Source organism: Pinus tabuliformis, chromosome 3_1 (genome assembly GCF_031772625.1).
Source record: "Pinus tabuliformis cultivar Carrire ecotype Pingquan chromosome 3_1, CPIR1, whole genome shotgun sequence".
Classification (NCBI taxonomy): Eukaryota; Viridiplantae; Streptophyta; class Pinopsida; order Pinales; family Pinaceae; genus Pinus; species Pinus tabuliformis.
The window spans coordinates 349,992,021-349,999,635 of NC_142301.1; the positions used below are offsets into that span (position 1 = coordinate 349,992,021).

The 7,615-nt window shown below is 40.9% G+C and overlaps 1 pseudogene; it reads left to right on the forward strand.

Moving 5' to 3' along the window:
• The first annotated feature begins 347 nt into the window (after positions 1-347).
• On the forward strand, positions 348-7,377 carry LOC149187159 (protein transport protein sft2-like; annotated as a pseudogene).
• Positions 7,378-7,615: the final 238 nt, after the last annotated feature.

Sequence of the window (7,615 nt, forward strand, 5' to 3'; positions counted from 1 at the left end):
ATGATTAGAGCGTCTGCTCCTGTTCCAAGAAGACATGTTGTTAGGCGACCGGAAATGGAAGACACCGTGGCGATGATGCTTGCTTTCGTGGCTGACAATGATGTGGTTTATCACTTCTCTGGCATCTACGATGGCCATAGAGGTTCACAGGCAGCACTTTATTGCAAGGATCAACTTCATGCGGCCGTGGCTGAGGAAATCCGACTAACGGAGCCTGTGATATAAGCACCTTTTAATCTGACCGTGTCTTTCACTGGTCTAGATTTTGTGTGCATCAACTAATAGGTACAGGAAGGAAATAAATATGGGAAGGACGGGGATTGCAACATCTTTGATTGCTCGAAAAAATGCAGAGGATGACACAGGCGTGGTTTATGGGAGGACCCAGTAGCACTGACTAGCAAAAATTGCCTTCCCTGCTGGAAAATTGGAATGCTTATGCTGCCTCCAAGTCGAATGATGCGGATATGGAAGCCACTGTGCCTGAATCCTTTGCCCCTTTGATCAGAACTGCAAATGATACAATTATGGACACCTTCAACATTGTGTCGAAAGGAGTGCGGGATTTGCGAGGAAATTTTCAGTCAGCTGCGAGCACCGTGCCTTCAGGAAAATCCATCATGTAGTTTGGATTATTTTTAGCCACGGGCATCTTCTTCATTTTTATTTCTTTCACCATGTTTCTCCCAGTCATGGTGGTGATGCCTCAGAAGTTTGCAATATGCTTTCCTCTTGGTTGCATATTTATTATATAGTCTATCTTTTGCTTTAAAAGGTGTGAGGAATCAGTTCGCCCACATGGGTTCCAAAGAGAGGTTTCCATTCACCTTGGGATTTATTGGGAGCATGGCAGCTATAATTTACGGGTCAATGGTGCTTCATAGCTATATACTATCAGTTATTTTCTCCGGCGTTCAGGTGTTGGCCCTGTCATACTATATTATCTGTTGGGAATTTTTAATGGGGAAAATACCAAAAACCAAATATTCAAACACACAGAGACAATGCTCTGTTCTTTTGCTCCAAGATCTTTTGTGCACACAGAAGACTTAAAAGAAATTTCACTGAGAAACAGAGTATTTCACCACCATAAGACTTTCTATTCATTAAAAACTGATACCAAGATTTACCACTGTAAAATCCCTTTTATATTCACTGCTGTGAAAAATAACTTACTGCTGTAAAGTCTCCATTTTCATTCACTGGTGTAAAACAATTTTACATACTGCTGTAAAAGCAGAACTTACACAAACTTACAAAAACTTACTTCGTGCAAAACCACACATGGTTTTCGCTACTTAAAAAAAAACTTCACAAAACATTACTGAATGTATTCATGCACTGCTGTGCATACATCCTCTGGTTCTTCTTCTTCTTTTACCGCACCATCAACATTTTTCACTGCTGTGAATACCCATACATGCCTCCCGTGTGCAATGCATAACATTTTTTTTAAAAATCAATACAAAAAACATTAAACTTATTACATACGATTTCCTATTTAATACATGCCGTATATAAATATATATAAAAACATATATTATAACATGCCCATGCTCATATTAAAAGAGCCTCACCAAAATCTTGTACCAATCATTAAATTCTTTTACCTACGGCGGTCAACCATAAACCTTTTACTCCACGCAAAACATTGAATTGATGTGGGTTCGTATGCAGCTCCAGGTGATCAACGGCGGAGAACACGGGAGCAAATCCAACGGTGGAGAACAATATCGGAAGACCAACAAGTGCTGAAAGTTAACCTCCGAGATTCTTACGTTGCGTTACGTCAGGGGTCAACCACGCCTCAGCTCCATATTTTCTCGGAGCTCCTTCCCGGATTATTCCTTCGTCGGCAAATAGCTCCGAGAAAATCCGGTGAACGGTTTCTGGCTTGGTTCACGGTTTTTCTTGGTCTGCGTTGAAATTAGATTTCAACACTCCCCTTTAATTTCAACAGCTGGGCATTCAGTCATACCCAGACACTTTCTCAAAAATTCAAAGCTCTTCTGATCAAGTGGCTTTGTCAAGATGTCTGCTACCTGTTCTTGAGTCCTGCAATGTTCTAGGACAATTTCTCCATTGTTCACCAATTCTCTGATGTAGTGAAACCTGGTATCAATGTGTTTCGTTCTCTTATGAAACACTGAATTCTTTGACAATACAATAACTGAGCTATTGTCACAAAAGATCACTGTCGCTTTTGCCTGCTCTTGGCCTAAGCTTCTCAACATTCTTCTCATCCACACTGCTTGACATGCTGCTGCTGTAGCTGCCACATATTCAGCCTCTGCTGTAGACAATGCTACAATGGACTGCTTCTTAGAAGCCCATGAAATGGCTCCTGAACCCATATTAAAAACATAACCGGAAGTGCTCTTCCGATCATCTACACTTCCAGCCCAATCGCTGTCTGTGTATCCAACCAAATCTGAATGTTCTGAGGCATGATATAAAATTCCAAACATTTTGGTGCCTTTGACATACCTCAAAATTCTCTTTGCTGCCTGCCAATGTGCCTCCTTTGGCCTCTCCATGAACCTGGAAATTAAACTAACAGCATACATTAAATCAGGCCTAGTTGCTGTTAAATACATAAGGCTGCCCACAATACTTTTATACAAGCTAGGATCAAAATCCTTGCTGCTGTCCTCTCTGCTGAGCTTTAATCCCATTACTGTGGGAGTGATGGCTGCCTTGCATTCTTCCATCTTAAATCTGCTCAAAATTTGATTTACATATCTTGCTTGAGATATAAAAATTCCTTTTTCATTTTGATCTACTTCTATGCCTAAGAAGTATCTCAAGAAACCCATGTCAGTCATTTCAAATTCATCCTTCATGACTGATTTAAAATTCTTAATGAGCTGATCATCATTACCTGTGAAAATAACATCATCAACATATAAGACCACAATCAAAATCTTACCATCCTTTTCCTTGATGTAGACTGTGGGTTCTCCTTCACACTTGTCAAATTCATTATCCAATAGATATGAATCTATCCTGCTGTACCATGCTCTTGGCGCTTGCTTCAGCCCATAAAGAGCTTTCTTCAATTTGCACACTTTGTGCTCTTCACCTTTCTTCTCATATCCGAGAGGCTGTTCCACATAAACCTCTTCCATTAACACTCCATTTAGGAATGCTGATTTCACATCCATTTGGTAGACTTTCCATTTGTTTTGTGCTGCCATGGACAGCACTGCTCTCACGGTTTCCATTCTTGCAACCGGGGCGAAAGTCTCCTCATAATCTCTTCCATACTGCTGCTTGTACCCTTTGACAACCAGCCTTGCCTTGTGCCTTTCTATCTTGCCTTCAGCATTGCTCTTGGTCTTATAGACCCATTTCACACCAATGACTTCTTTGCCTTTTGGTAACTCAACCAAATCCCATGTTTTGTTTCTCTCTATGGCATTCATCTCCTCATCCATAGCTTCTATCCATTTCCTATCTTTGATTGCATCTTCGAAATGAATAGGATCATCAACATGACAATACAAGGCAAATAAGGAATTCATTCCTTCTTCATAAATTTCACTTAGATTTCTAAACTTCTTACCTCGTTCACTTGGTGTGCAAGTGCTTGAACATGCACTTGAATTTCCTCCTTGTGGTGTGCTTGGAGAAGCACTCTCATTGATCCTCAATGGTGTACCTTGCTGTCCTTGTGTTGGCGCTGTTGTTTGGGAATTCATTTCAGCCACCTCCTCTTCATCTTCATCGTGAGACAAACAGTTTTTGACATTCACTGTTTTCTCTATGCTTCCATCCCAAGCTTCCTCTTCAATGAATTGAACATCCCTGCTGACAAAGAACTTCTTGGTAGATGGAATGTACAGCCTGTAGGCTTTGGATTCATCACTGTATCCAATGAAGATGCATTTCTCCCCTTTGCTGTCCAACTTCCTCCTTAGCTGATCTGGTATGTGTGCATAGGCCACACACCCAAAAACTCTCATGTGGGTGACTCCTTGCTTTCTCCCACTCCATGCCTCTTCCGGCACCTTGTTCATGACTGCTTTTGTAGGACACCTGTTTAATATATAAACTGCACAATGTACAGCTTCAGCCCAATACTCATTCGGCAAATGCTTTGCCTTCAACATACTCCTCGCCATATCCATGATGGTCCTGTTCTTCCTTTCAGCAACTCCATTTTGCTGCGGAGTGTACCTTGTTGTAAACTGTTTGTGAATTCCATTTTCTCTACAAAATCTTAGGAATTCCTTGGAGATATACTCACCTCCTCTATCAGTTCTCAAAACTTTTATATGCAGCCCGCTTTGGTTCTCCACAAGTGCTTTGAAGTTTTGAAATTTCTCAAACACTTCACTTTTGTTTTTAAGGAAGTATATCCAAGTCTTTCTTGTACAGTCATCAATGAATGTTAGGAAATATTGGCTGCCAGCTAATGATGGAGCTTGCATTGGTCCACACAAATCTGAGTGGATAATCTCTAAGGGTGCCTTTGCCCTTATACTTTTCCCTGATGGAAAACTCTCTCTATGTTGTTTTCCCAAAATGCAGCCTTCACATAGGCTGTCCGGTTTCTCTATCAATGGTAATCCTCTTACCATTCCTTTCCTGCTCAACAAGTTTAGACCTCCAAAATTTAGATGCCCGAATCTCAAGTGCCATAACCAGTTCTCATCCTTTGGCACGCTTTGGAAGGCCTCTTGGGTGACTGCTGCAATTTCACCTTTGTTCTTCAAGTCTGCCCTGATCCGGAGAGGGAACATCCTGTTCCTTGTCATCTTCACTTCAGCAATGCATCTCTTGCTGGGTGGTATATCCATGATGGTGCACACATCATTTACAAAGTAAACATTGTAACCCTTTTGGATAAGTTGTCCAACACTCAATAGGTTACATCTCATTCCGGGGACATAGTAGACATCTGCTATGGTTTTCCTTTCTCCTTGTTTTGTAAATATTTTTACCTCCCCTTTTCCCATAACAGACACTTTACTATCAGTTCCTAGTGTGACCTCTGATTTCAAATTCTGATTTAAGGCTGAGAAGAGGGCAATGTTTCCTGTCATATGGTTGCTGCAACCTGAGTCTAAAAACCATATGTCTTCACTATGTGTTTCAGCCATGTTACAAGCTAACAGGACATTATTTTGACTGCTGTTTTCTCTTGTAACATTTGCATTTTGTCTGCTGTTCATATCATGCTGTTTCTTTCTACAATCACTAGCATAATGTCCATACTTTTTGCAATAATAGCATTGAACATTAGATTTATCATACCTTTGTCCTTGAGCATGATGTTGTCCTCCTTGTTGGCTGCTGTCTTGGCCTTGGTTCTGATTTGGATTGTTGCCTCTTCCTTGTGCATTTGATGAGTTGTTCCTTCCACCTCTATTCTGGCTTCTGCCTCTTCCTCTTTTGTTTCCTCTGCCTTGACCTCTGCCTCTTCCAAAGGACATCTGGGTCTTGAAGGCTTGCTCAAGAGATGAGTTTTCATTCCTACTCAACCTCTGCTCATGTGTTATCAGTGATGCATGTAGCTCATCAACTGAATAACTTGAGAGATCCTTTGTCTCTTCGATGGTGGTGACTATGGCATCAAACCTTGAGGGTAAGACCCTCAATATTTTCTCCACAATTCTTCTGTCTTCAATGGTTTCTCCATGAGTTCTCATTTGTGTGATTACACCAATCACATGAGTGAAGAATGAGTCAATGTTATCTGACTCCTTCATGTTCAAGTTCTCAAAATCCTTTCTCAGCAATTGTAGCTTTGCTGTCTTCACTCTCTCCATGCCTTGATAGGCTGTCTTGAGGGTTTGCCATGCTTCATTGGCTGTCTTAGCTGCTGCTAACCTTGGAAACATACTCTGGTCTACTGCTAGATACAACAACACACGGGCTTTTGAATCCTTCTTCCTATTGTTCTTCAATAGATCCTTCTCTCCTTGAGTTAATGCATTGAACTCAGTTTCATCTGCTGGTTCTTCAAAGCCTTCTTCAACTATTTCCCATAAATCTTGGGAAGCAAGCAGAGCTGTCATAGTTATTGACCAGTAGTCATAGTTCTTCCCATTAAACTGTGGGAGCTGGGTGTTAAACAAACCCATACCAGTGCTTGTGCTGGCCATTCCTTGACTGTGTATTTAAAACACTGACTGTCTCTTCAATAACAAACAAGATAGCTATGAAGAATACCTGAATCCTTTGTTGTCTGAGTCTTCTGTCTGCCTGAGATGTTTTGCTGCAGCAACAACCTTCTCCCTTCAGCTTCTTTGTCTCCTTCAAAGAGCCTAAGCCAGCTCTGATACCACTGTTGGGAATTTTTAATGGGGAAAATACCAAAAACCAAATATTCAAACACACAGAGACAATGCTCTGTTCTTTTGCTCCAAGATCTTTTGTGCACACAGAAGACTTAAAAGAAATTTCACTGAGAAACAGAGTATTTCACCACCATAAGACTTTCTATTCATTAAAAACTGATACCAAGATTTACCACTGTAAAATCCCTTTTATATTCACTGCTGTGAAAAATAACTTACTGCTGTAAAGTCTCCATTTTCATTCACTGGTGTAAAACAATTTTACATACTGCTGTAAAAGCAGAACTTACACAAACTTACAAAAACTTACTTCGTGCAAAACCACACATGGTTTTCGCTACTTAAAAAAAAACTTCACAAAACATTACTGAATGTATTCATGCACTGCTGTGCATACATCCTCTGGTTCTTCTTCTTCTTTTACCACACCATCAACATTTTTCACTGCTGTGAATACCCATACATGCCTCCCGTGTGCAATGCATAACATTTTTTTTAAAAATCAATACAAAAAACATTAAACTTATTACATACGATTTCCTATTTAATACATGCCGTATATAAATATATATAAAAACATATATTATAACATGCCCATGCTCATATTAAAAGAGCCTCACCAAAATCTTGTACCAATCATTAAATTCTTTTACCTACGGCGGTCAACCATAAACCTTTTACTCCACGCAAAACATTGAATTGATGTGGGTTCGTATGCAGCTCCAGGTGATCAACGACGGAGAACACGGGAGCAAATCCAACGGTGGAGAACAATATCGGAAGACCAACAAGTGCTGAAAGTTAACCTCCGAGATTCTTACGTTGCGTTACGTCAGGGGTCAACCACGCGTCAGCTCCATATTTTCTCGGAGCTCCTTCCCGGATTATTCCTTCGTCGGCAAATAGCTCCGAGAAAATCCGGTGAACGGTTTCTGGCTTGGTTCACGGTTTTTCTTGGTCTGCATTGAAATTAGATTTCAACATTATCTCTTACTTCCCTGGACGGTCTGCGGGCATGAGGTGTCTCTCATCAACGCTCACCTCTACGGTTCCTGCTTGCGTGAATATTTAAACGTTGAGACCAGTTTTGTTGAAGTGAGCCTGTGACTGGGCTTTGTGAACTGGATCGACTAATGGCGATTGTGCTATGCCCAACTTGTGCGTTGAGCTGCTGGAACCGTGGATTAGTTGTGTTGCTTGGTGCAGCCGGTTTGAAGTTCTGTACCATAAGGTGCCACTAAACCCGCCTTCAATCGTTCAGGGACATACACGCTCTGTTTCGATCCACTGAGGAGTTAACGTGGACATCA